This window comes from Stigmatopora argus, chromosome 20, assembly GCF_051989625.1.
Source record: "Stigmatopora argus isolate UIUO_Sarg chromosome 20, RoL_Sarg_1.0, whole genome shotgun sequence".
In the NCBI taxonomy this organism is placed as follows: domain Eukaryota; kingdom Metazoa; phylum Chordata; class Actinopteri; order Syngnathiformes; family Syngnathidae; genus Stigmatopora; species Stigmatopora argus.
Genome location: NC_135406.1, coordinates 5,779,798 through 5,806,197, shown reverse-complemented (window position 1 = coordinate 5,806,197; position 26,400 = coordinate 5,779,798). Strand labels below are relative to the sequence as shown.

Sequence of the window (26,400 nt, the reverse complement as noted above, 5' to 3'; positions counted from 1 at the left end):
AAAAATTGCAATTTTAAATAAAAAAGATTGCACCTTGGAATTAAAAAAATTGCAATTTAGAATTAAAAAAAAATGCAATTACTGATCTAAAAACGAGAAACAGGAAATATTCCCGATAAATCTATAATTTTTATTTGTATTTGATCATAAAACAAAGTCATTCATTTTCTCAGGCCGCAGAAAATGACGCGGCGGGCCAGATTTGGCCCCCGCACCGCCACTTTGACACCGGTAAACCCCATTTATTTCTCATTTCAAAGATCGCACGGGGGCGGGGGGGTGCTGGAGCCTATCCCAGCCACAATCAAAGCAACCCCTCACGCCGAGGCTGGATCATACCATCTTATTGAGGTCATAGGCAAGCGTTACCATGGCGACCTGTTCTCGTTCGGGAGGAGGACACTGCGGCGCGTGCGTGGCGGCGGCGGCGGCGGGGGCGTGCCGGCGAGAACGCGCATTGACGGGGGCGCGCGCCCACCTCATTGGCAGACGAGCCGTAAAACTGCGGAACCGGTCCTTAGCCCGAAATTGATCTAGATTTTAGCGACCTTTCCTGCTTTTCCGATTGAGAATTCATCGACGACGACGCGGTGGGCGGAGCTAGCCCAGCTTCCACCCCGGGAATGTCGCGTCTGCAGGCGCGTGCACGTACGATTTTCTGTCGTGGCTTTTCCGGGCCTCGAATTGCCCCCGAAGTGGACCCCGCTACCTAATTGTCCCCCCCGCGTGTCTTATTTTTTGAGACGCATTTAGACGCCTGTGGAGCGGTCAGACGCTTGTGTCGTTGGTTCGAGTCCAATAGGGAGCAGTGTTGCTGTCTTTTTTTTTTTTTGCACATTTTTTTTTTGTAGTCACCGTCCAAGATTGCTGCTTGAATGGGCTTTTTTGGAAAAGGGAGGGCACCATTGGAGAAAAGAAAGGACATCCATCGGAACCTGGCTCTCCGCTTGCACCCGGGGATCCGGATTTAACAGGTAAGATTTCACACTCAATTTCACACTCATTTACACTGTTAAAATGTCTTAGTGGACATGGACATTAACCAGTTGGCTATGAGGATCCGATAAAAACAAAAAAAGGGTCTTCAAATCCTATTTTTTGGACATTTTCCCATCACATGACAACACAATCATCGTTCCTCACCTTCAGGTGTCGTTTTTCCGACTCCATTTCCAAGCAGGAATTTTTTGGTGAGCGCCTAAATGCCAGCCGGCACGTCAAAAAATGAGGCACGCGGCAAAGAATGGGGCGCATTGATATGCCGTGTAGCCTGCGAGATGACAGCGGGGGACAAGAAGACCCCTGTTCTCATCTCCAAGGCTGCTTTGGCTAGGGTTAATTGGCTTTTTACATTTTTTTAATGTATTTTGGACCCCTTCTAAAGTGGTTCACCTGCCCTGAACGGTCCAAAATATGCACAAAAAAAAACCTTGTTTTTCTGTCAGGTAAACAAAGCTTAACCCTGAAATGGCGGAGACGATGGATTTGGGTGTTTTAAGTGGGACTTGATTTTTTTTTGTGGGGGGTGGGTCTTTTATTTGGTGTGTGCGAGTGTATTTTCGTCAAAAATCTGATCTAAAATATGGGGAAATTTCACCCCAAATTCCGGATTTTTCATTTGTGTTGACTGTGTGGTTGAATTGAATTGAATTAAATATGATTTTAATTTCATTTTAATTTACGATACAAGTATAATGAGATTTAAAGCTTCGCCGCAAAGTTCACAAATAACAACAAGAAACAAACGGACAATAAAAATAATAATCACAAGTAGTCCACATAAGTTGTCAACAACATAAATAAGTAGGGAAGTGCACAAATAACAACAACAAAGAAAGAAATAATAAATAAGTAATAAATACATAATAAATACGAAATAAGTAATACATGAATAATCAATACATGAGTCATAAATAAATAAGTAGTCAACATAATATGTAGTCAACATAATAAGTAGAGAAGTGCACAAATAACAACAACAAATAATCACAAAATAATAATACAAATAATAAATAACCAATGAATAAGTAATAAAAAATAAGTAGTCAACAACATAAATAGGTAGCGAGTTACACAAACATAAATAATCAACAAATAAAAATAATAAATGACCAATAAATAAATAATAAATAAATAGGTAGTCAACATAAGTTGTCAACAACATAAATAAGTAGGGAAGTGCACAAATAATCAATGAATAATAATAAATAAGTCATAAAATAAGTAGTCTACAACATAAATAGGTCGGGAGTTATACAAACAACAACAACTAAATAATAAAATAATGAGAAGGCAATAAATAAGTAATAAAAAAATAAGTAGTCAACATAAGTTGTCAACAACATAAATAAGTTGAAGTGCACAAATAACAACAACAAAAAAGAAATGATAAATAAGTAAAAAATACATGAATACTAAATAAGTAATAAATAAATAATCAATAAATAAGTCCTAAATAAGTAAGTAGTCAACAACATAAATGGGTAGGGAGTTACACAAATAAAAATATAATCCATAAATAATCATAAAAATAATACATAACCAATAAATAAGTAATAAAAAATAAGTAGTCAAGATAAGTAAACAACAATAAATAATAATAAATAATCAATAAATTAGTAATAAATAAATGAGTAGTCAACATAAGTTGTCCAAAACATAAATAAGTAGAAGTGCACAAATAACAACAACAAAAAAGAAATAATAAATAAGTAAAAAATACATCACAAATACTAAATAAGTAATAAATTAATAATCAATAAATAAGTCCTAAATAAATAAGTAGTCAACAACATAAATGGGTAGGGAGTTAAACAAATAAAAAAATAACCCATAAACAATCATAAAAATAATACATAACCAATAAATAAGTAATAAAAAATAAGTAGTCAAGATAATTAAACAACAACAATAAATGATAATAAATAATCAATAAATGAGTAATACATAAATGAGTAGTCAACATAAGTTGTCAACAACATAAATAAGTAGAAGTGCACAAATAACAACAACAAAATAGAAATAATAAATAAGTAAAAAATACACAATCAATACTAATAAGTAATAAATTAATAATCAATAAATAAGTCCTAAATAAATAAATAATCAACAACATAAATAGGTAGGGACGTGCGCCAATAACAAAAACAAACAAATAAATAATAATAAATAATCAATAAATGAGTAATAAATAAATGAGTAGTCAACATAAGTTGTCAACAACATAAGTAGAAGTGCACAAATAACAACAACAAAAAGAAATAATAAATAAGTAAAAAATACATAATAAATACTAAATAAGTAATACATTGATCATCAATAAATAAGTCATAAATAAATAAGTAGTCAACAAAATAAATGGGTAGGGAGTTACACAAATAATTACATAAAAATAATACATAACCAATAAATAAGTAATAAAAAAAATAAGTAGTCAAAATAAGTAAACAACACAAATAGGTAGGGAAGTGCACCAATAACAAAAAAAACTAATAAATAATCAATAAATGAGTAATACATAAATGAGTAGTCAACATAAGTTGTTAAAACATAAATAAGTAGGGAAGTGAACAAATAAAAACAAAAATAAATTTAAAATAATTAATGAATAATAAATAATAAATAAGGAATACATTAATAATCAATAAATCCGTCATAAATAAATAAATAGTCAACAACATAAATAGGTAGGGAAGTGCACAAACAACAACAACAAACAAATACATAATCAATAAATAATAATGATAATAAATAATCAACACAAAATTAATATGTAAATAAGTAGTCAACATAAGTAGTCAACAACATAAATAGGTAGTAAAGTGCATAATAACAACAACAAACAAATAAATAGTAAATAATTAAATAGTCAACACAATAAGTAGTCACAAATATGCATTATATTTTAACAACGGGATTCAATTAGCTTCGCATGCATGTTTCTGGGGATGTAGGAGGAAACCGGAGTACCCAGAGAAAACCCACGCAGGCCTGGGGAAAACATACAAACTCCTCACAGGAAGTAGGATCAAACCCTCACTCTTTGAGAGGCCGACACGCTAACCACTCATCCACCGTGCCGCTTGTAAACCATATTTTGTTTAGAAAAAATATTACCGTGAATTATGTCTATCATACGAATAAAGTCTGAGCAAAATGACGTTGGGCGCACCCGAAAAAAAGCCGTGCAGATGGTTTTGTCGTTGGCTGACAGTGACAAACGAGCGCCTGGGTGTCACTGTTGGACTCTGGCGCTCAGCTGATGCCAAGCAGACTGCGATGCTTGTTGTCACTCTCGCCATCGCATCAACAGCGAGCGTGAGAATACCCAAAACAAGCCGCGGCGTGAATACGTGCCACTTCAAGGCTGGAGTGTGTCTCGACAAAATGTTACCCGACGAAGACCCCGTTTTTTTTGGCCTGAATCGGTTTTACGCTGGGACGCAAATGTCAGTGATTTGCGCTGAACTTTACTACAGCGGCTATCTACCTGGCCTGCAGCTTTATCTTCCAAATCCAGCGCCCTTCGTGAGTCACGTCTTGAATTACCCGAGGAAAAACCGGGGAACATATATTGCCCCCCCCCCCCCCCCCCGCCATCCTGGATTTTTTTTACCCCAATTAAATGATAGAATCTTGTCAGAGTATTCAAATTTGAATGATCAAGACTCACGCATACCCATAAGTAGTCATAGCTCTACCTACGAAATTACCGTATTTACTCGCATATAAGCCGCACATTGAAAATTGCCTTGAATTTTACAATTTCTCCCGTATAAGCCCTCCCCTGATTCCCTAAAATGCCCTTAAATATCGTTGAATTTGAGAATTTCCCTCGTATAAGCCGCCATCTGATTCCCAATTTTCACCTCCATATTCATGGTTGTACAAATGTGTTACTTTGAAGGGAAAATCTTAAGAAAAATCATCGCAGGTGGTATTACTAAGATACTCTATGAATCAAAAGCACGTAATTAGGGTCAATATCATAAAGAAGTTATTAATTCATCCAATAATCGTTGTTTTCTTACTGCAAAACAGAAAATAACCAACAAATAGTCAATGTTAATTTGCTGACATCTCCTGGTGAAAAAGAGTATAGCAAGGCTGTAATTCTTGTGCGCATATAAGCCGTAACCTTGATTCAGTCATCATTTTTTTGTTTGTTACAAATACGGCTTATATGCGAGAAAGTATGATTTCAAAAACATTTTCACACGTGGTATTTCTGAGATACGGTATGAATCAAAAGCACATTATTAGGGTCAATATCATAAGATAAAGTTATTATCCCTTTCTTTGAAAATGCAAAATATCAAATTATTTACTTTGAAAAAAGAAAAGTCTATCTTGATGAGAACCTGATGCTTTCTAATTGCAGAAATGACCATTTTCTTACCAGAAAATTAACGTTTTTTCACGTTTTTTTTTCACTTTTTGTTCTTGAATTTCATTCATAGACGTCAAAATTCATTTTGTTTAGCGTTTCATCTATTTATCTTTTCTCTATTTTGAAATAAATGACCATATCGGCATTCACTTGCGTCATGACCTCACCTAACACGCAACGGTGCCACTTTGTCGTGACGTCAACTTGCATTTTTTTTGCATGTCATGTTTTTATGCGCATATGAGCCGTACCCTCGATTCGGTCATCATTTTTTGTCCAACAAAAACGGCTTAAATGCGAGTAAATACGCTAATTTGTTCCAGAACTTTTTTCCGTAAGTAGAGCAGTACTTTATATGCAAATTCTCTCATTCATTCCACAGTCCTCACACAACTACTAACAAAATTAATTTTGACATCTATGAATGAAATGAAAAAAATGAACCGTATCTCGCCGCCATCTTACCTAGAAAAGGACTTTAAAAAACGCAAAAACACATCGACTGCACACCCGCATTAGAGGAAGAAAGATGTTGGGTGTTGTCAGCCTAATTAGGCCTGCGAAGGAAGTGTAACCTTGATCACACGCTGGTGGCAAACGAGAGCGCCTCGTTGGGATGTGTATTAGTGCGTATCGTTTCTAAACAGCTGCTGGGATTGGATGGGGACGCTGGGGCCGGTTTATCCTCTGAATTGACTATTTTGTTCATGAGTTACCGTAATGGCCCGAATATAAGACGACCCCTCTTTTTTTATTATGTATTTGAGAGAAAAAGCTTCCTTCAAATCATGCCAAAACTGTCAATCACGTCTTAATATCTGCACATTTAAATATGTAAACTAAAGTTAAATATGTAAACTATAGTGGAATCCCATTTGGAAATGATTAGCTTCTGGTTTTTCAAATGAAAATCAACCAATCTGCTGTGATAAAACAACAAAATGACAATAACTGCATTTATCATTAAAGTGTTCACCATTCCGTTTTAACATATCTGGCGCCATCTAGCGGTGAGAATGGGTATAATGTCTAGATCCCGAATTTAAGACGACACATTTTAGTCTTATTTCAATGCAAAAAAAACACTGACTTATATCCAGGCCAATACGGTAATTCATTAAAACAGTCTTATATTTGGAACAATACGGTAATTAACAATAAAACACGCTTTTTCTCTCAAATACATCGAAAAAGAGGGGTCGTCTTATATTCGGGCCAATACGGTAATTCACAAAAAACAGTCTTATATTTGAAACAATACGGTAATTCACAAAAGAACACTGTCTTATATTCGGGCTAATACGGTAATTCGCAAAAAACAGTCTTATATTTGGAACAATACGGTAATTCACCAAAAAAAACACTGTCTTATATTCGGGCTAATACGGTAATTCACAAAAAATACCGTCTTGTATTCAGGCCAATACGGTAATTCACAAAAAACAGTCTTATATTTGGAAAAATACGGTAATTCACAAAAAAACACTGTCTTATATTTGGAACAATACGGTAATTCACAATAAAACACACTTTTTCTCTCAAATACATCAAAAAAAGAGGGGTCGTCTTATATTCGGGCCAATACGGTAATTCACAAAAAAACAGTCTTATATTTGGAACAATACGGTAATTCACAAAAAACACTGTCTTATATTCGGGCTAATACTGTAATTCACAAAAAATACCGTCTTCTATTCGGGCCAATACGGTAATTCACAAAAAACAGTCTCATATTTGGAACAATACGGTAATTCACAAAAAAACACTGTCTTATATTCGAGCCAATACTGTAATTCACAAAAAATACCGTCTTCTATTCGGGCCAATACGGTAATTCACAAAAAACAGTCTCATATTTGGAACAATACGGTAATTCACAAAAAAACACTGTCTTATATTCGAGCCAATACGGTAATTCACAAAAAATACCGTCTTCTATTCGGGCCAATACGGCAATTCACAAAAAACAGTCTTATATTTGGAACAATACGGTAATTCACAAAAAACACTGTCTCATATTCAGGCTAATACGGTAATTCACAAAAAATACCGTCTTCTATTCGGGCCAGTACGGGAATTCACATTTGTTTTCTAAAACCAATTTCTATCCTCCCAAGGTTCACAGGGGTGCTGAAGCCTATCCTATCCCACCCTGAAGTGGTAGCCAGCCAATCACAGGGCATAATGAGACAAACAAGCATATATGTCCACATTCATACCCAAGGGCAATTTGGACTTTTCAACTAGCCTACTATGCATGCTTTTGGGATACCCGGAGAAAACCCACACGAAAAAATGCAATGACGACCGACACTTTCTCAGTCTTATTTCAATGCAAAAAAACACCGTCTTATATTCGGGTCGATACGGGAACGCTTCGTTTTCCAATGGTCTCTTCAAGACCACCACAGAAGCCTGGTAGATTTAACGTTCTCCAGACCCCAAACCTATCCCTTCATCTTGTCCCTCCCCCGTTCTCCCCTCTCCACTTAATTAACCCATTGATCAGGCTGCACATAAATTAGCCCTCCAGAAAGGCCTTTAAAAAAAAGTCTGGCGTCCAATCCCGTCTCTCACTCTCGGCGGTTTGCTGCTGTCGCACCCTTGTGGGTTTTCAACAGAATTTATCTGAAGTCTGGGCCAGAAATGGAGAAACCCGGAGATTTTCGACCTGGCATTTGAAGCGGCTAGGAAGTTGGGTGGGGGTCAATGCTGCTCTTGTACAACCCCTTCAATTCATTAGCCTCACAAAGCGCACCCTCGTGTGCCTCAAAAGCGTCACCCCTCCCCCTCTTCCTTCCTCTCCTTTCTTTTGACTCGAGGGGGCGGAGTCCGCGGGATTTGCTCAATTAGGGGGATCTTAGGATCTTCACGTGGTATTCTGCGACTTGATTTGTTGCGATTTATCGATTTGTTGTTTCGTAATGTGAAATTTTCATAACTAGTTATATATATTTTTTAATATCATGGTTATTATCCATTAGGCCGATCGCCACGTTTGGAGATGCAGGTCATGTACTACTTGCTGTAGGTATATTGTGAATATGAAATTTTGCTGGTTTGGTTGATCATTCAATGAGTTGTTTGTTTTGAAAGTGGTACATCAATTTAGAACATGAATTCATTCCAGAAGTGGTTTCATAACCTGAATGTTTCCCAAGTAGATTGACATTTAACATGTAAATTCATTACAAGGTTCCCAATACTACCACTAGCCCTTTAAAAATGATAAACGTATCATATAGTACCACCACCACCAACATTACTACTGCTACCATTACTACTATTACTACTACCACCACCACTACTACTACTATTACTACTACCACCACCAACATTACTACTGCTACCATTACTACTATTACTACTACCACCACCACTACTACTACTATTACTACTACCACCACCACTACTACTACTATTACTACCACCACCACCACTACTACTACTATTACTACCACCACTACTACTATTACTACTACCACCACCACTACTACTACTATTACTACTACCACCACCACTACTACTATTACTACTACCACCACCACTACTACTATTACTACTACCACCACCACTACTACTACTATTACTACTACCACCACCACTACTACTACTGTTATTACTACCACCACCACTACTACTACTATTACTACTACCACCACCACTACTACTACTATTACTACCACCACCACCACTACTACTACTATTACTACCACCACTACTACTGTTACTACTACCACCACCACTACTACTACTATTACTACTACCACCACCACTACTACTATTACTACTACCACCACCACTACTACTATTACTACTACCACCACTACTACTACTATTACTACTACCACCACCACTACTACTACTGTTATTACTACCACCACCACTACTACTACTACCAATACCACCACCACTACTACTACTATTACTACTACCACCACCAATACTACTATTACTACTACCACCACCACTACTACTTATACTACTACTACTACCACCACCACCAACACTACTACTACTATCAACACTACTACTACTACCAATAATATTACCACCACTGCTATTGCTATTGCCACTATTACTATTACCACAACCACCACCACTACTACTATCATTACTACTATCACCACTATTACTACCCCTACTACTACTAATACCACTACTCCTCCTACTACTAATATCATGACTACCACCATCACCACCCCTGCTACTACCGCATTTTATAATCCGGTGCACCTTATATACAAAACAGATTTGAAAATTCACCAAAGGTGCGCCTTATAGTGGGTAAAATCCGCTATTTTCCCAACTTGTCACCGAGGATGGCTTCATTATGTCAATTTGTACAATGGCTAGAATGCTAATTCAACCTGCGAGGCTGTGGATTTCCCTCCGTCTTCCTCCCTTTTCTTCCCCATAACCTAAAAAACTGACAAAGCTGCATTCCTCCCACGTGGCCGACAATATAAAAGAATGAAGATTAAAAGATGCAGAATGCCTGCAGGGCTGAGGAGAACCGGGCATGCCCAGGAGGTGCTAGATGCATTCCTCCTTGTTCACGCAGTGTAACGCTGTTGCTATGGCTCCTGGGAAACCGTGGAGTCTTGTATTTTACGCATTCAGCATTGTGAAAAATCTTGTTTCCTTGTACCCTGAGCAAATCCTGTCACCCGACGCTACCGTCCCCAAGTCTTCCGGGGTTTCCAGGTGTCGTCGGGGCGCGTGAAGTCACTCGAGTGGCTCCCGCGGATTTCGCCGTTCACCCAATCGCGCGCATGCCGGTTTACGAGCCTCGGGCGCTTTTCACTGTCACTGCGGCATGAAGGTAAATATGTTTTGGGGGAGGGGGAGGGGGCTAATCGACTCGGAGTCTCGTCTCGGCGACTGTTGTAACGCCGCCCCATTTAGTCCGATCAAAGCTTGAATTCAAGGTCCGTCAAGACAGATGAGGAGATGCGGGCCGACCGTCGTTAAATGGGATTCTTTCAGGCGTGGGAGAAAAATGGTTTACGTGCTTCTGTGAGCCGAGGTGAATGATAAGACTATCAACCAGACAATGGCGTTTAAAAAAAAAATCGCTCTTACTTGCTGTCTTTCCATAATACCGTATTGGCCCGAATATAAGACGACTCCCTCTTTTTCCAAGACTCATGTTTGAAAAAAGACACCAAATTCAATTTTTATCCAGAAAATAATGACAGTACCGTATTTTCACGACTATAAGGCGCACCCTCAATTAATGACACATTTTAATTTTTTTCCATATATAAAGCACACTGGATTATAAGGCGCCCTGTCTATTTTGGAGAAAGTTTAAGACTTTTAAGTGCGCCTTATAGTCGTGAAAATACGGTACCATAAATGTTGGTCCTTTTAAAAGAAGCTTTTATGGGAGATTTGCATATTAATTATTCACTAAACAGCCCTGATGTTTTAATAACTCTAACAAAGGAAGGGAATTAAATGCTTTTTGAGCGGCTTATATGCGAGTAAATACGGTAAAAATGGTTTTGTTTGCAAAATGAGATTTAAAGCTTCACCAAGCACTGCACAAATAACAAAAACACATAAATCAATGAATAAAAATAATAATTAATCAATAAATAAGTAATAAATAAATAAGTAGGGAAGGGCACAAATAACAAAAACAAACAAACAGATAAATAATAAATTAATTAATTAATACATATGTAATAAATAATTAGTCAGCATAATAAATAAGTAGTAGTCAAAATAGATAAGTAGTCGTTATTATGACATATTTTTGTGTTTCCATGGCTGGCAACGTAATTCACAGTCAGCATTAACGAATAAAATAATAGAAAATAAAATAAATAAAATAAAATAATAGAATTTTATTTTGTGCTTTCCTTTCCTCACTAAAAATGATGTTGTTTTTTTAAATTTTTGAACAAACCTTTCATTTGAAGGCTGTAATGCCATTTAACGTATTTTCCGGAATATAAACCACATTTTTTTTCAGTTTTTGTGGGCCTGCGACGAATACTTTAACTTTAAGGGTGTCAGACTCGGGTTGGTTCGCAGGCCGCATTAACGTTAACTCGATTTCATGTGGGCCGGACCATTTTAGATATAATATTTTGATTGTTTTTTTATAAATGGATTAAAAGAACTGGATTAAAATCCCTGAATATTCAGTTTTTTATAGATCTAAAACAAAGTTAATTTGAGCTTGTTTTAAATATATTTTCAGATTTTACCAAATGATTTTTGAACTAAAAACACAGAAAAAATTGATTAAAAAATTACAATTATTGATTTAAAAGGGGGAAAATTAGGAACTTTAATATACATCTATACTCTTCATTTTAATTTGATCCTAAAACAGAAAGTCGGCACTCAAGATTTACTTTCTCACACAAAATGATGCGGCGGGCCAGATTTGGCCCCTGGGCCGCCACTTTGACACATGTGCTTTAATTAACGTATGTTAGTTCTAAGTTTCTAATAAAATAAAAAAGTGCCCTCCCAAAATGGCGACTTCTAATCTAGTATGACTTATACATGTGTTCTTTCCCTTTTATTTGGGTGGTTTGTCTTATACTCGGGTGCGACATATAATCCGAAAAAGACGTCTCTCATAAATTTTTTGTTATGTAATCCACTACATAAATGAATTACCGTATTGGCCCGAATATAAGACAGTATTTTTTGTGAATTGCCGTATTTGCCCGAATATGTCAGTGTTTTTTGCATTGAAATAAGAGATAAAAATGTGTCGTCGTCTTAAATTCGGGGTCTATACATTATACCCATTCACAACGCTAGATGGCGCCAGCTATGTTGAAAGTGAATGGTGAACACTGATAGTGAATGCAGTTATTGCATTTTTTTTTTTTTATCAGCGTAGATTGGTTCATTTACATTTCAAATTTGATTGCACTTTAGTTTACATATTTAAATGTTCAGTAGATATTAAGATACAATAGACAAATTTCAATGTGGGAAAAAAACATGCATATTCTCTCAAATATATTGTTATAAACATTCGTTTCAGAAGTACCGTATTTTCACGACTATAAGGCGCACTTAAAAGTCTTAAACTTTCTCCAAAATAGACAGGGCGCCTTATAATCCAGTGTGCTTTATATATGGAATTTTTTTTTAAATGTGTCATTCATTGAGGGTGCGCCTTATAATGCGGTGCGCCTTATAGTCGTGAAAATACGATGGTTTTGATTTGAGCGATTTTAGATAGGGGAAAAACAAGAAGACCACTCAAAGACAAACGACAACCTCCACACGGTTAAAGACAGATGTGGGAATGCAACAGAAACCCAAGCACAACAGCATTTATTATTTATGTTATTATCACAACACAGATCATTTCAAGTATCAAATTTCCAGATTGAAAAGGCTGCACTAGTTTCGGCGAAAACGGAGTACGAGAAACACTTTTCAAGAGTCCCAAAGCTCGGAAAAGATCAGAAAATGCGCTTATGTAACGGCTTGAGCGACAAAATCTGGAAACGCGGTTTACTCACGGTGTGCCGCCAGCTTTATGTGGGTGTGTGGTGATTTGTTTTTCTTGGCTTTACACGCAACCCCTTTTGTCTACTCTTTGAGTTCTGTTAATGTCATTTGCGGCGTGTTTGCGAGGCTGTGATTTCCCAGGTGACCTGAAATGCACCTCGAAACTAAACCAATTGGAGTTTGTCTTCGTGGAAAGGTAAATAAAAATTCGGAATACAGTGGTACCTTGAGATACGAGCATAATGCGTTCCGGGACTGAGCTCGTATGTCGATTTTTTTCGTAACTCAAACGAACGTTTCCCATTGAAATGAACTAAAAACAAATTAATTTGTTAAAAAAACACCAAAAACAGGATATTGGATTGGAAAAACATTTTTATTTGTTCTAATTCGCCATGTATTAACAAAGTAACAAATAATTAGTGGTTTAATAGTACTAAAATGTGTTTAATAGTAATAAAATTAGACTTTTTTTGCACGGCAATGCGCTCGTAACATAACATAAACAAATTTAAATGAACTTGGATTACGATGCAGACACTCAAAAATAAATTTAATCTAACCAACAGGTGTCAAAGCGGCGGCCCGTGGGCCAAAACTGGCCCACCGCATCATTTTGTGCGGCCCGAGAAAGGAAATTATGAATGCCGACTTTCTGTTTTAGGATCAAATTCAAATGAAGATTATTGATGTATATTATATTTCCCGATTTCTTTCTTTTATAAGTCAATAGTTGCGATTTTTTAATCCAATTTATTTCCTTTTTTTTGTTTTTCGATCAAAAAGCATTTTGTAAAATCTAAAAATCAAAATATAAAATATTTTCTGTTTTCCACTTTAATATTTAACATAAAAAACATTTTGTTTCTTTTTGAAATGAAAAAAAAGAAATTGAAAGACGTTTTCCCTTAATTTTTCCTAAATGTTCGGTCTAAAAACAAGGTTTATTTTTCTTAGTAAGGGAAAACGTCTTTGAATTATATATTTTTTCATTTAAAAAAGAAACAAAATGTTTTTTATGTTAAATATTAAAGTGGAAAACAGAAAATATTTTATATTTAGATTTTTAGATTTTATAAAATGCTTTTTGATCGAAAAATACAAAAGAGGAAATAAATAGGATTAAAAAAATTTGCAACTATTGATTTATAAAAGAAAAAATTGGGAAATATAATATACATCAATAATCTTCATTTGAATTTGATCCTAAAACAGAAAGTCGGCATTCATAATTTCCTTTCTCGGGCCGCACAAAATGATACGGTGGGCCAGATTTGGCCCCCGGGCCACCGCTTTGACACGTGTGGGTTAGATTGAATTTATTTTTGAGTGTGTCTGCATCGTAATCCAAGTTCATTTCAATTTGTTTATGTTATGTTACGAGCGCGTTGCCGTGCAAAAAGTCTCATTTTAGTACTATTAAACATATTTTATTACTATTAAACCACTAGTTATGTGTTACTTTGTTAATAGATGGCGATTAGAAGAAACAAAACATTTTTTTCCAATCCAATATCCTGTTTTTGGTGTTTTTTTCAGAGGTTTAGAACAAATTAATTTGTTTTTAATTCATTTCAATGGGAAACGTTCATTCAAGTTCCGAGAACATCGACATACGAGCTCAGTCCCGGAACGAATTAAGCTCGTATCTCAAGGTACCACTGTACTTCTAAAACAATCCAAGTTAAGAAAAACCTCTGGAACCAATTCATTTTGTAAGTAGAGGTACATAAATCTCAGGGACCAACAGGGAGGATGATGAACTGGCAAAGTCGGTGAAGAGTGAACACGTGCATGATGGGATAGCGGATGCAGGATGAGGGAGCGTCAAAGAAAAAGAGTTGAAAGGGAGAGTTTTTGGTGCATGGGTGGAAATGGGGGAGGGGGGTTTTGCGGGAGCTGCGGCAACAAGATGAGATTCTGAAAGCAAGAGCGAAGGGACAAAGCTGCAACACCAGATAAAAGCCCGCGATGGAGATTTGATACTGTGATGGAGACGGAGAGAGTGCATTAGGGAACAAAACCATGAATGATGCATCAAAGCTTCCACTGTTTGAGTTATTGGGGCCGGCCGGGATGGCTTAGGTCGCTTTGAAAGGAACTCATTGTAAAAAAAAAAGATATATTTATATACAATATAGATGTCAGCGTAAGGATGACCAAAGAAAATTCAAGAGAACGTTGAGTGAAGGGGAATAAATGGTCAATATTGGGAATATTTGGGTGAAAATGACCATTTCCTTGACTTTCTAGTGGACGTTAAAGTGAAGTGCAATAAAAGGCTTAAAGTAGTGCAGCAAAAGCAAACTCCCCAGCGCCGTAGTTTCTGCTTGACTAGTGCATAGTGCATGTGTGTTTGTGCATTAGGGGGGATGATTTTTTTTGCCTTTTTCGCTCTCCTTTTATCACATTAAGCCCCCGAAGAAAAAAAGATGGGTCTTTTCGGTGGAGTCAAAAGAATAGCAATTACCATGGGAAGGAAGGAGGACGCCATAAATAGAGAAAAAGGAGACAGTGGTAAAGACTTATCTGCATTCCGACCAATAATAAGCCTTCACATGAAAATGACTTGCTCGTTTTGAATTGACACAGAGCAGACAAAAGGCGCAACTAAAACACTTTCTCAAAAGCTGACAGTGCGCCATATAAACAGATGTGCCTTATATCTCCATTAATATTGGTTTATCATTTTATGTAATTGACTTTACCACAGGTCCATCTAGTGGATGTATAACACAACCCCTACTACTACTACTACTATTACTCTAGTGTGCAACTATAAAACAATCTACTAATACTACCACAACTACTACTCTAGTGTGCAACGATAAAACAATCTACTACCACTACTACTACTACTCTAGTGTGGAACTATAACACAATCTACTACTACTACCATTACTACTCCTACCACTACTACTACCACTACTACTCCTACTCCTACCACTACTACTCCTATTCCTACCACTACTACTACTACTACTCCTACTCCTACCACTACTACTACTCTAGCGTGGAACTATAACACAATCTACTACTACTACTAATACTACTCCTACCACTACTACTCCTACTCCTACCACTACTACTCCTACCACTACTACTACTACGACCACTACTACTACTACTACTCTAGCATGGAACTATAATACAACCTACTACCACTACGACTGCTACTACTCTAGCATGGAACTATAGCACAATCTATTACTACTAATACTGCTACTACCACTAATACTACTACTACTGCTACTACTTCTACTACCACTACTACTACTGCTACTACCACTAATACCACTACTACTACTACTGCTACTACCACTAATACTACTACTACTGCTACTACCACTAATACTACTACTACTGCTACTACCACTTATACTACTACTACTGCTACTACCACTAATACCACTACTACTACTACTGCTACTACCACTAATACTACTACTACTACTCAAGCGTGGAACTATAACACAATCTGCTACTACTACTACCACTACCACCACTACTACTTCCACTACTACGACTACTACTACTCTAGTTTTGAACTCTAACACAACTACTACTACTACACTGGTATGGAACTATAACACAATTTACTCCTACTACTATTACTACTGCTACTACTCTAGTGTGGAACTATAACAGACTCTACTACTACTACTGCTTCTCTAGTGTGGAAGTATAACACAATCTGCTACTACTACTACTACCACTACCACCACTACTACTTCCACTACTACGACTACTCTAGTGTGGAACTCTAACACAATCTACTACTACTAATACTACCACGAATACAACTACTACTACTCTAGTTTTGAAATATAACACAACTACTACTACTACTCTGGTATGGAACTATAACACAATTTACTCCTACTACTATTACTACTACTACTCTAGTGTGGAACTATAACAGAGTCTACTACTACTACTGCTTCTCTAGTGTGGAACTATAACACAATCTACTACTTCTACTACTACTGCTCCACCTTTTGGATGTATACCAACCCCCCATCACTACTACTACTACTATTACTAAGGCTTCATCTAGTGAATGTATTGATTTCCATAATAGGATTTGGAAAAAAGACACATTTATTTCAATAGCTTAAGGAACCTAGTTAGGTACAAAATGGCCGCCTCTCTCCCCTTTGAATGAAAAATGATGCTCATCTCATCTAACCTTGAAAAGGTGATGTTGAAATTTCTTTTTCGGATTACCTGTTGAAGCATGTCAACAAAATAAGTTGGTGGCTGTTTGGTTGTTACACCAAGTAATGATTTTATTTAGATGTGTCATTTGTTCATTTTGTTCAATAATGAAAGCAAATACTTCACACTTTATTTAAAGCAATCTTATTTTGGAGGATTCTTTTGCACCTTACTGTATGTGTGTAGGACACACACACACACACAAGTGAGAAAATGGTGTGAGAAAACACTTGCTTGTGTGAGCAAGTGATAAGATGATTAAAAATGGAAGACTGTCAACCTGAGGGCTGCACGGTGGATGAGTGATTAGTGCGTTGGCCTCACAGTTCTGGGGTCCTGGGTTCGAATCTAGGTTGGTCCTCCTGTGTGGAGTTTAAATGTTCTTCCCGGGCCTGCGTGGTTTTCTCCTGGTACTCCAGTTTCCTCCCCAAAACAGTGAGTTAGATACTCTAAATTGCCCCAAATTATGAGTGTGAATGGTTGTCCGTCTCATCGTGCCTTGCGATTGACTGGCCACCGATTCAGTGTGCGGCCCGACGTCAGCTGGGCTAGCCTCTAGCACCCCCCGCGAACACTGTGAGGATAAACGATTCAGAAAATGAATGAATGATGTACTACTACTCCCAATAGATATCATAGGCCTTGTTCCAACTACCAAAATAAGATTTTTAGCCTATCTAGATTGGAACTGGGCACAGTGGTACCTCTACTTACAGATGTTTCCAGGGATTGAACGCAAGCAGAACGCAATGCTACCGTGACAATTTCAAAATAAAATAACGTCATATCATAAGAAATGCATTCTCGTTTTGAAGGACTTTCGTAACTTAGATCTGGTTTTCATGGTACTCGGACGTTTCGTAACTTAGATCTGGTTTTTGTGGTACTCGGACGTTTCGTCGAAAGATGTTTGGTCCCCGAACGTTTGGTAGAACGGACGTTTGGTAGAACGGGCGTTTGGTAGAACGGACGTTTGGTAGAACGGACGTTTGGTAGAACGGACGTTTGGTAGAACGGACGTTTGGTAGAACGGACGTTTGGTAGAACGGACGTTTGGTAGAACGGACGTTTGGTAGAACGGACGTTTGGTAGAACGGACGTTTGGTAGAACGGACGTTTGGTAGAACGGACGTTTGGTAGAACGGACGTTTGGTAGAACGGACGTTTGGTAGAACGGACGTTTGGTAGAACGGACGTTTGGTAGAACGGACGTTTGGTAGAACGGACGTTTGGTAGAACGGACGTTTGGTAGAACGGACGTTTGGTAGAACGGACGTTTGGTAGAACGGACGTTTGGTAGAATGGACGTTTGGTCGCCGGGTTGTCACTGTTGAAACCAGCTCTCAAAATTATAATCATGAGAGAGAGAGAGTGAGTTTAATATCTAAATATCTAATATCAAAATATCAACAGTAAACTCTGTCATAATTTGACAGCGAGCGAACCCGGCGACCAAACGTCCGTTCTACCAAACGTCTGTTCCACCAAACGTCTGTTCTACCAAACGTCCGTTCGACCAAACGTCCGTTCGACCAAACGTCCAGTCGACCAAACGTCCGGTAGACCAAACGTCCGGTCTTTCGACGAAACGGTCACAGGTTTTCGTATATAGGAACACCCATTTGCATATCCCAGGGTTTCGTATCTTGAACATTTCGTATGTAGAAACATTTGTAAGTAGAGGTACCCACTGTAGTATATAAGCAATGGACTTTGCCCGTTTGAACCGAAGCATGCTTACCTTGACTGTTGCTATCGGCGCCATTTTCTACGAACAGAAGCACACTGTGCACTTGCACATCATTGCAGCTGCTCTGCATATTCATCAGCGGGTCGTGTGGCAGCACTCCACGTCTAACAGCAGGCTAATGCAGTCATTTAAATACCGCTTCAACCCCCCTCCCTCTCCACTGCACCACCCTCTGCTTTCTGTCTGCTTCTATTTACTATACATAGACATGTAATGTGCATTTAATGTCATTTTGGACGCAGACAGAACTAAACAGACGGAGAGCGGCGCAAAGGCCAATTGGTAGCGCTTCCCTGCCAAATCGAAGGTTGCGCAGGGTTGCCGGCGGCCAAGACTGGTGGGGGCGGGGAAGGCGGCATGGATGAGCCGAGGTAAGGCTCGGTGGCCCGTAGTGGCCTCAGTGACTCAGCGGTGGAAGCCTGCGTAATTAGAGGCGCGAGCCCTCGTTAGACCGAGGCCCACATGAAATATTCAGGGAGACGTTTTCAGGTAACTTGTGGGGCAGTGTAGCAAAATGGATGAAACTTGTTTGTAGTCTTTTGTTTTTTAATCATGGTACCTCTACTTACGAAATACAGTAATACCTCGTTTATCGCGGTTCATTGGTTCCGAGGCGTGCCGCAATAGGCCAATAAATAACTGCGATGTAGGGGAAGTGTTTTTATGCTTTGTATTTAATATTATTCAGACTTTTAAAACCCTCTGTGGACTAATTTTTCAACTCCCCATGGTAGACAGTACCCCCTAGTGGGTGGTTAAATACTGTGTTACTTGCCTTTCCCCCCTATTTAGTGTTTGTATAATTGTTCCTACACTATTAACGTTTTTATTTTCATGTATTTGTGACTATTTTGTTGCCAGTTATTAAGGAAATTCAAATTATGAAATGAAAAATCCCCCAAAATGTTAATAATTTTTATTTTAATCCTTTATTTTATTTTGAAATTGGCATGATATCGTTGTTCTGCCATCTCCCAACGCCCTGCTAGCCTCCCATTGGCTAGGACCACCGTTTGTCACCACTTCTGGAACAAATTAATTTTGTAAGTAGAGGTACCACTCTTTGTTTGAAACAGTCAATTTTTTTCTTCAAAATAAAACATTAGAAATATCATTTTTTTTGGCATTTACTCTATCCCACCACACTCCTTTTGTACATTTTGGATGGCGAACAAAACTGACTCAATCTGCAATCGGTCTTTATTTATCGCAGCCGGCCGTTTGGGAGTGTCACTCGCATAGTGTCGGGGGGGCTACGCTGTGAATAGCAAAGAGCCCATGCAAGGCTATTTGCTCCATCAATCGCCCTTGCCGCTACGGGCTGATGCATCGCTGCGCGTTGATCGCTCCCTCGCCATTTTTCTCAATCACTGCGCTTGTCTTTTTAGACATCTGGCTTAAGAAACCTCGGCAAGTCTGATAAACGAGGAAGACACAGAAGGTTTATTTGGACAATAAAACACCAGGCGTGCCCGTTACTAGCGCCTTGTTTTACAAATGGTTTACAGCGGTGTATTGTAACTACTGTATTTTCCGGACTACAAGTTAGGAGTATACGTCACTATAGTCAAAAATTGCGCCCTGACGCAGAAAAAAAACAGCTACCATATTTACTCGCATATACCGTATTTTCACGACTATAAGGCGCACATAAAAGTCTTAAATTTTCTCCAAAATAGACAGGGCGCCTTATAATCCAGTGTGCCTTATTATCCAGTGCGCCTTATAATCCAGTGCGCCTTATTATCCAGTGCGCCTTATAAGCCAGTGCGCTTTATTTATGGACCGATACTAAAATTGTTATCACGATAAAATAAAATAAATCAGTCGATAGGGTACACCAACTCTGTACTGCGCAGTGACTGCTGGGATATGTAGTAGTTCTTTTGTCAATACACCCAATGGATTCTGGCCTGTATACATCGACATCAATACAGCTTGACGAAGCATAGAAAGCACCGTTGGAAAAGTTATGCTAGCTACCAGCTAGCTACTATTTGCGAATGGATTGTGGCCTGTATACATAGACATCAACACTGCATGATGAAGCATGGAAAGCACTGTTGGAAAAGTAACGCTAGCTACCAGTTAGCTACTATTTGCGAATGGATTGTGGCCGCCTGGACGAACGTATAAAACTCAGCGTTTTTGATGACTAATTTGGATAATTGTTCAATTCGGACACAGAAAATGAGGACTTTGATGGATTTGTGGGTGATGATGACGTGAGTAAGTTGTAAAATGGCTAGATAAAGTACAACCGAACTCAGTTTTGCTTCCGTTGCCTTTTTAAAAACGTGTTTTTAGCGTGTGGGTGTAGCGTGCAAGAACTATATATCCCAGCAGTCACTGCGCACCGGAAACCGGAAATAGAGTCTGGGGCTGTAGCCAGCGCTATTGCGGTTAGATATTCATATATAATATATAATATAAAAATGTACGGTCGACCAAACGTACGGTCGACCAAACGTACGGTAGACCAAACGTACGGTGGACCAAACGTCCGGGGACCAAACGTCCGGGGACCAAACGTCCGGGGACCAAACGTCCGGGGACCAAATGTCCGGGGACCAAACGTCCGGGGACCAAACGTCCGGGGACCAAACGTCCGGGGACCAAACATCCGGGGACCAAACGTCCGGGGACCAAACGTCCGGGGACCAAACGTCTTTCGGCGAAACGTCCGGTCACGGACTGCTACAGACACACTTCCTGGTTGTACTGCTCACGTGACTTTCTATTTAAAATGTGTCAACGTGCGATGATTTTTCTTAAGATTTTCCCTTCAAAGTAACACATTTGTCCTCCCTATCAAAACCACGAATATGGAGGTGAAAACTGTGAATCAGGGGTGCGGCTTATACGAGGGAAATTGTAAAATTCAACAAATGTTAAGGCAATTTTAAGGGAGCGGCTTATACGCGAGAAAATACGGGCCAAATATAAACCACTTGAGGTTTAGCTTCGCGTGTCTACCGAACCACGACACGGGGGAAATAGAAGAGGAAGGAAGCGATGAAGTGGGGGTGGTACGCAGGTGGTGCGGCCTGATAGATTAGCGGGAAATGATGAAAGTGCTCACACAAGATTTAAGGCTACACATTGTCAATATGACCTTGTAGGACAAATAGGAATGACAAGGATTTTGAGGGGACGAGACGCAAAGATAGCAGCGTGATGCGTTCAAGGACTGCCCCTGCATTTTGATGTTATATGTCATTGGGGTGGGTGTAAATGCAGCGCGGCTTACGGAATGTAGGTCAGCCGTGCGCCACCGCCGCTCGCTAACAACGAGGCTTAAATACGCGATGAACAAAAAAAATGTTACCCTTAAATTAACCGAGACAAATCTGGATGGTCACAATGAGATCGAACGAGGGGTCAGCAAGAGAAGGACGGCGATACGGGGGGTCGCGTTGGGAGGTTACGTAATGCCAACGTCTATTTATAGAAGCACTTTGAAGGAAGTGTGACACACAGACACACACAAAAAAAGATGCGTGGGTGGTGCGCAATCAGGAAATTCGTCCTCACGTGTTGGGATCGTGTGCTCTTGGGGGAACAAATGGTGGGCTTGAATGGAAATATTCATTCAGTCTAGTCCAAGGGTGTCAGACTCGGGTGCGTTCGCGGGCCGCATTAACGTCAACTCGATTTTATGCGGGCCGGACCATTTTAGATATAATATTTAGATTTTTTTATTTATAAATGGATTAAAAGAACTGGATTAAAAGCCCTGAATATTCAGTTTTTTAATAGATCTAAAACAATGTTTATTTTAGAATTTTTATATATGTTTTTAGATTTTACAAAATGATTTTTGAACTAAAAACACAGAAAAAAGGGTTTAAAAAATGACAATTATTGATTTAAAAGGGGGAAAAATCAGGAAATTTAATATACATCTATACTCATCATTTTATTTTGATCCCAAAACAGAAATTCGGCACTCATGATTTACTTTCCCGGCCACACAAAGTGATGCGGAGTACCAGATTTGGCCCTCGGGCCGCCACTTTGACACCAGTGACCTAGGGAGTGGGGCTTCTTTTAATATGGGTAAAGAAGAAACAGTTAAAAAATTACAATTATTCATTTAAAAGGGGTAAATCAGAAAATTTAATATACATCCATACTCTTCATTTTAATTTGATCCTAAAACAGAAAGTCTTTTAGATATAGATTTTTTTTAAATAAATTGATTAAAACAAGGGTGTCAAACTCGGGTTGGTTCGCGGGCCGCATTAACATCAACTCGATTTCATGTGGGCCGGACCATTTTAAATATAATATTTAGATTTTTTTCTTTTATTATAAGTTTATAAGAACTGGATGAAAAGCCCTAAATATTCTGTTTTTTTATAGATATAAAACTGTTTATTTGAACTTTTTTTTCTTAGTAAAGGAAAACATCTAATAATCATTTGTTTTTCATTTCAAATGGAAACAATTTTTAAAAAAAAATTATATTCAATATTAAAGTGAAAATATTTTTATTTATTTTTTAGATTTTACAAAATGCTTTTTGACCTAAAAACACCAAAAGAAAAAAATGATAAAAATTGCAATTATTGATTTGAAAGGGGGAAAATCCGGAAATTTAGATATAATAGTATTTAGATTTTTTTTAATAGATGGATTAAAAGAACTGGATTAAAAGCCCTGTATATTCAGTTTTTTATAGATCTAAAACAATGTTTATTTTAGCTTTTTTTATATATGTTTTTAGATTTTACAAAATGATTTTTGAACTAAAAACACAGAAAAAAGGGTTTTAAAAATGACAATTATTGATTTAAAAGGGGGAAAATCAGGAAATTTAATATACATCTATACTCTTCATTTTAATTTGATCCTAAAACAGAAAGTCGGCACTCATGATTTACTTTCCCGGGCCACACAAAGTGATGCGGAGTACCAGATTTGGCCCTCGGGCCACCACTTTGACACCAGTGACCTAGGGAGTGGGGCTTCTTTTAATATGGGTAAAGAAGAAACAGTTAAAAAATTACAATTATTCATTTAAAAGGGGTAAATCAGAAAATTTAATATACACCCATACTCTTCATTTTAATTTGATCCTAAAACAGAGTCTTTTAGATTTAGATTTTTTTAAATAAATGGATTAAAACAAGGGTGTCAAACTCGGGTTGGTTCGTGGGCCGCATTAACATCAACTCGATTTCATGTGGGCCGGACCATTTTAAATATAATATTTAGATTTTTTTCTTTTATTATAAGTTTATAAGAACTGGATGAAAAGCCCTAAATATTCCGTTTTTTTATAGATATAAAACTGTTTATTTGAACTATTTTTTCTTAGTAAAGGAAAACATCTAATAATCATTTGTTTTTCATTTCAAATGGAAACAATTGTTTTAAAAAATTATATTCAATATTAAAGTGAAAATATTTTTATTTATGTTTTAGATTTTACAAAATAATTTTTGACCTAAAAACACCAAAGAAAAAAATGGATAAAAAATGCAATTATTGATTTGAAAGGGGGAAAATCAGGAAATTTAGATATAATATTTAGATTTTTTTAATAAATGGATTAAAAGAACTGGATCAAAAGCCCTGTATATTCAGTTTTTTATAGATCTAAAACAATGTTTATTTTAGCTTTTTTAAATATATTTTTAGATTTTACAAAATGATTTTTGAACTAAAAACACAAAAAAATGATTAAAAAATTACAATTATTGATTTAAAAGAGAGAAAATCAGGAAATTTAATATACATCTATACTCTTCATTTTAATTTGATCCTAAAACAGAAAGTCGGCACTCAAGATTTACTTTCTCGGGCCGCACAAAATGATGCGGCGGGCCAGATTTGGCCCCCGGGCCGCCACTTTGACACATGTGGTCTAGTCGCACCGAAACAGAATTCTCGATTTTGAGTTGATTTTATTGTGTTTTGGTTGTACTGGTCACATAACAACACCGTTTCGAAACACTATCACAGAAATACCACGTGCGATGATTTTTCCCTATTAAAACCATGAATATGGAGGTGAAAATTATGAATCATGGGGCGGCTTATACGCGAGAAATCGTAAAATTCAACGATTTTAAGGCAATTTTAAGGGTACGGCTTAAACGGGGAGGCGGTCAATATGCGAGAAAATACGGTAAGCAAAAGATCATTTGTTTTTTCGGGTCAATTGGCTGCTTTTATTTTGGTAACGCTAAGCCCCTTGTGATTTTTTTTGGCATGTAACGATCATTTTCCAACGAGACGCCGCTTCACCGCCAACCCTCCCCCTTGCACACTTCGACTCACATAAAGGAGTCAATTTGTCACAGCCGTCGGGGGTGCTAACGAACAGCCGACCTCTTGTGTGAAGTGCGATTTTACAGGCTTCACACGAAGCTTGCGTTTATTCCCGCACGTAGCGATGGGAAATTCAAATTAAGACTCCAATGCTTAATCCAATTCAGTCACATGACGTTTGTGGGCGGGGTTTCCCCTTTTTCGGCCACCTGCCCGATTTGCCACGGCAGCTGTCGCCGTGGCAACCGGGTCAGTCGAGCTAAATTTTTCTCAAGGATGGTTCAAGCTAACGTTTACACATTGACAGTCATCCGCGGGCTAGGTAGCTAAACTCAGGTTTAACCTTTTAATCAATGACCCGGCACCAATCCAGGTGTGTGTCCGGAGTGGAATCTCGGTTTTGGAGAGCCGGTGACTAATGTGAGGCAGCATCCGTGCTAATTAAAGTCTGCTCGCACATTTATTACGGCGGGCTTCGGCATTTGGGGGTCTAATTGACTGTGAGATGATGCGTCAAACCTTTGCTTGGCCCAAATGATTTGATCTTCATCCAAGTAATTGCAAGCGATTCCTGTACGGATGTTTGTTTAGGAGTAGAACCATTTCAACATTTTCCCCCAAAATTTTAAGTGGTAACTCATGGGCGACCAATCCAGTTTGATTGGGAAACATGAGCTATGGCGCAACTAAAATACTTTAATTTTATCAAAAGTGCGTTTTATAATACATAATTTTGGTTAATCACTGTATGAAATTCCATTTAGCACAGCTCCCTCTAGTGGATGTATAACACAAATCCTAACCACTACTACTACTATTACTACTACTACAGCTCCATTTAAGGGATATAAAACACAAACCCTAACCACTACTACTACTATTACTACTACTACAGCTCCATCTAAGGGATATAAAACACAACACCCTACTACTACTACTATTACTACTACTACAGCTCCACCAAAGCATATGAAACACAACCCCCTACTACTACTACTATTACAACTACTACTACTACTATTTCTACTGCTACTACTAATACTACTACTAATAATAATACTACCACTACGACTACTATTAGCACTACTAGCACTACCGTGACCACCATCACTACTACTACTACTATTTCTACTGCTACTACTAATACTACTACTACTAATAATAATAAAACTACCACTATGACTACTATTAGCACTACTAGCACTACCGTGATCACCATCACTACTACTACTACTACTACTACTATTTCTACTGCTACTACTAATACTAC

At 37.9% G+C, this 26,400-nt stretch overlaps 1 protein-coding gene across 2 annotated transcripts in view; it reads left to right on the top strand.

The window, feature by feature from the left end:
• The first annotated feature begins 367 nt into the window (after positions 1-367).
• nlgn2a (neuroligin 2a) overlaps positions 368-26,400 on the top strand; it is an 87,172-nt gene continuing 61,139 nt past the window's right edge. For both annotated transcript variants that reach the window (XM_077588678.1, XM_077588677.1), the window contains exon 1: positions 368-974. The gene's annotated coding sequence lies outside the window, so the exon portion shown is untranslated. The remainder of the gene's footprint in view (positions 975-26,400) is intronic.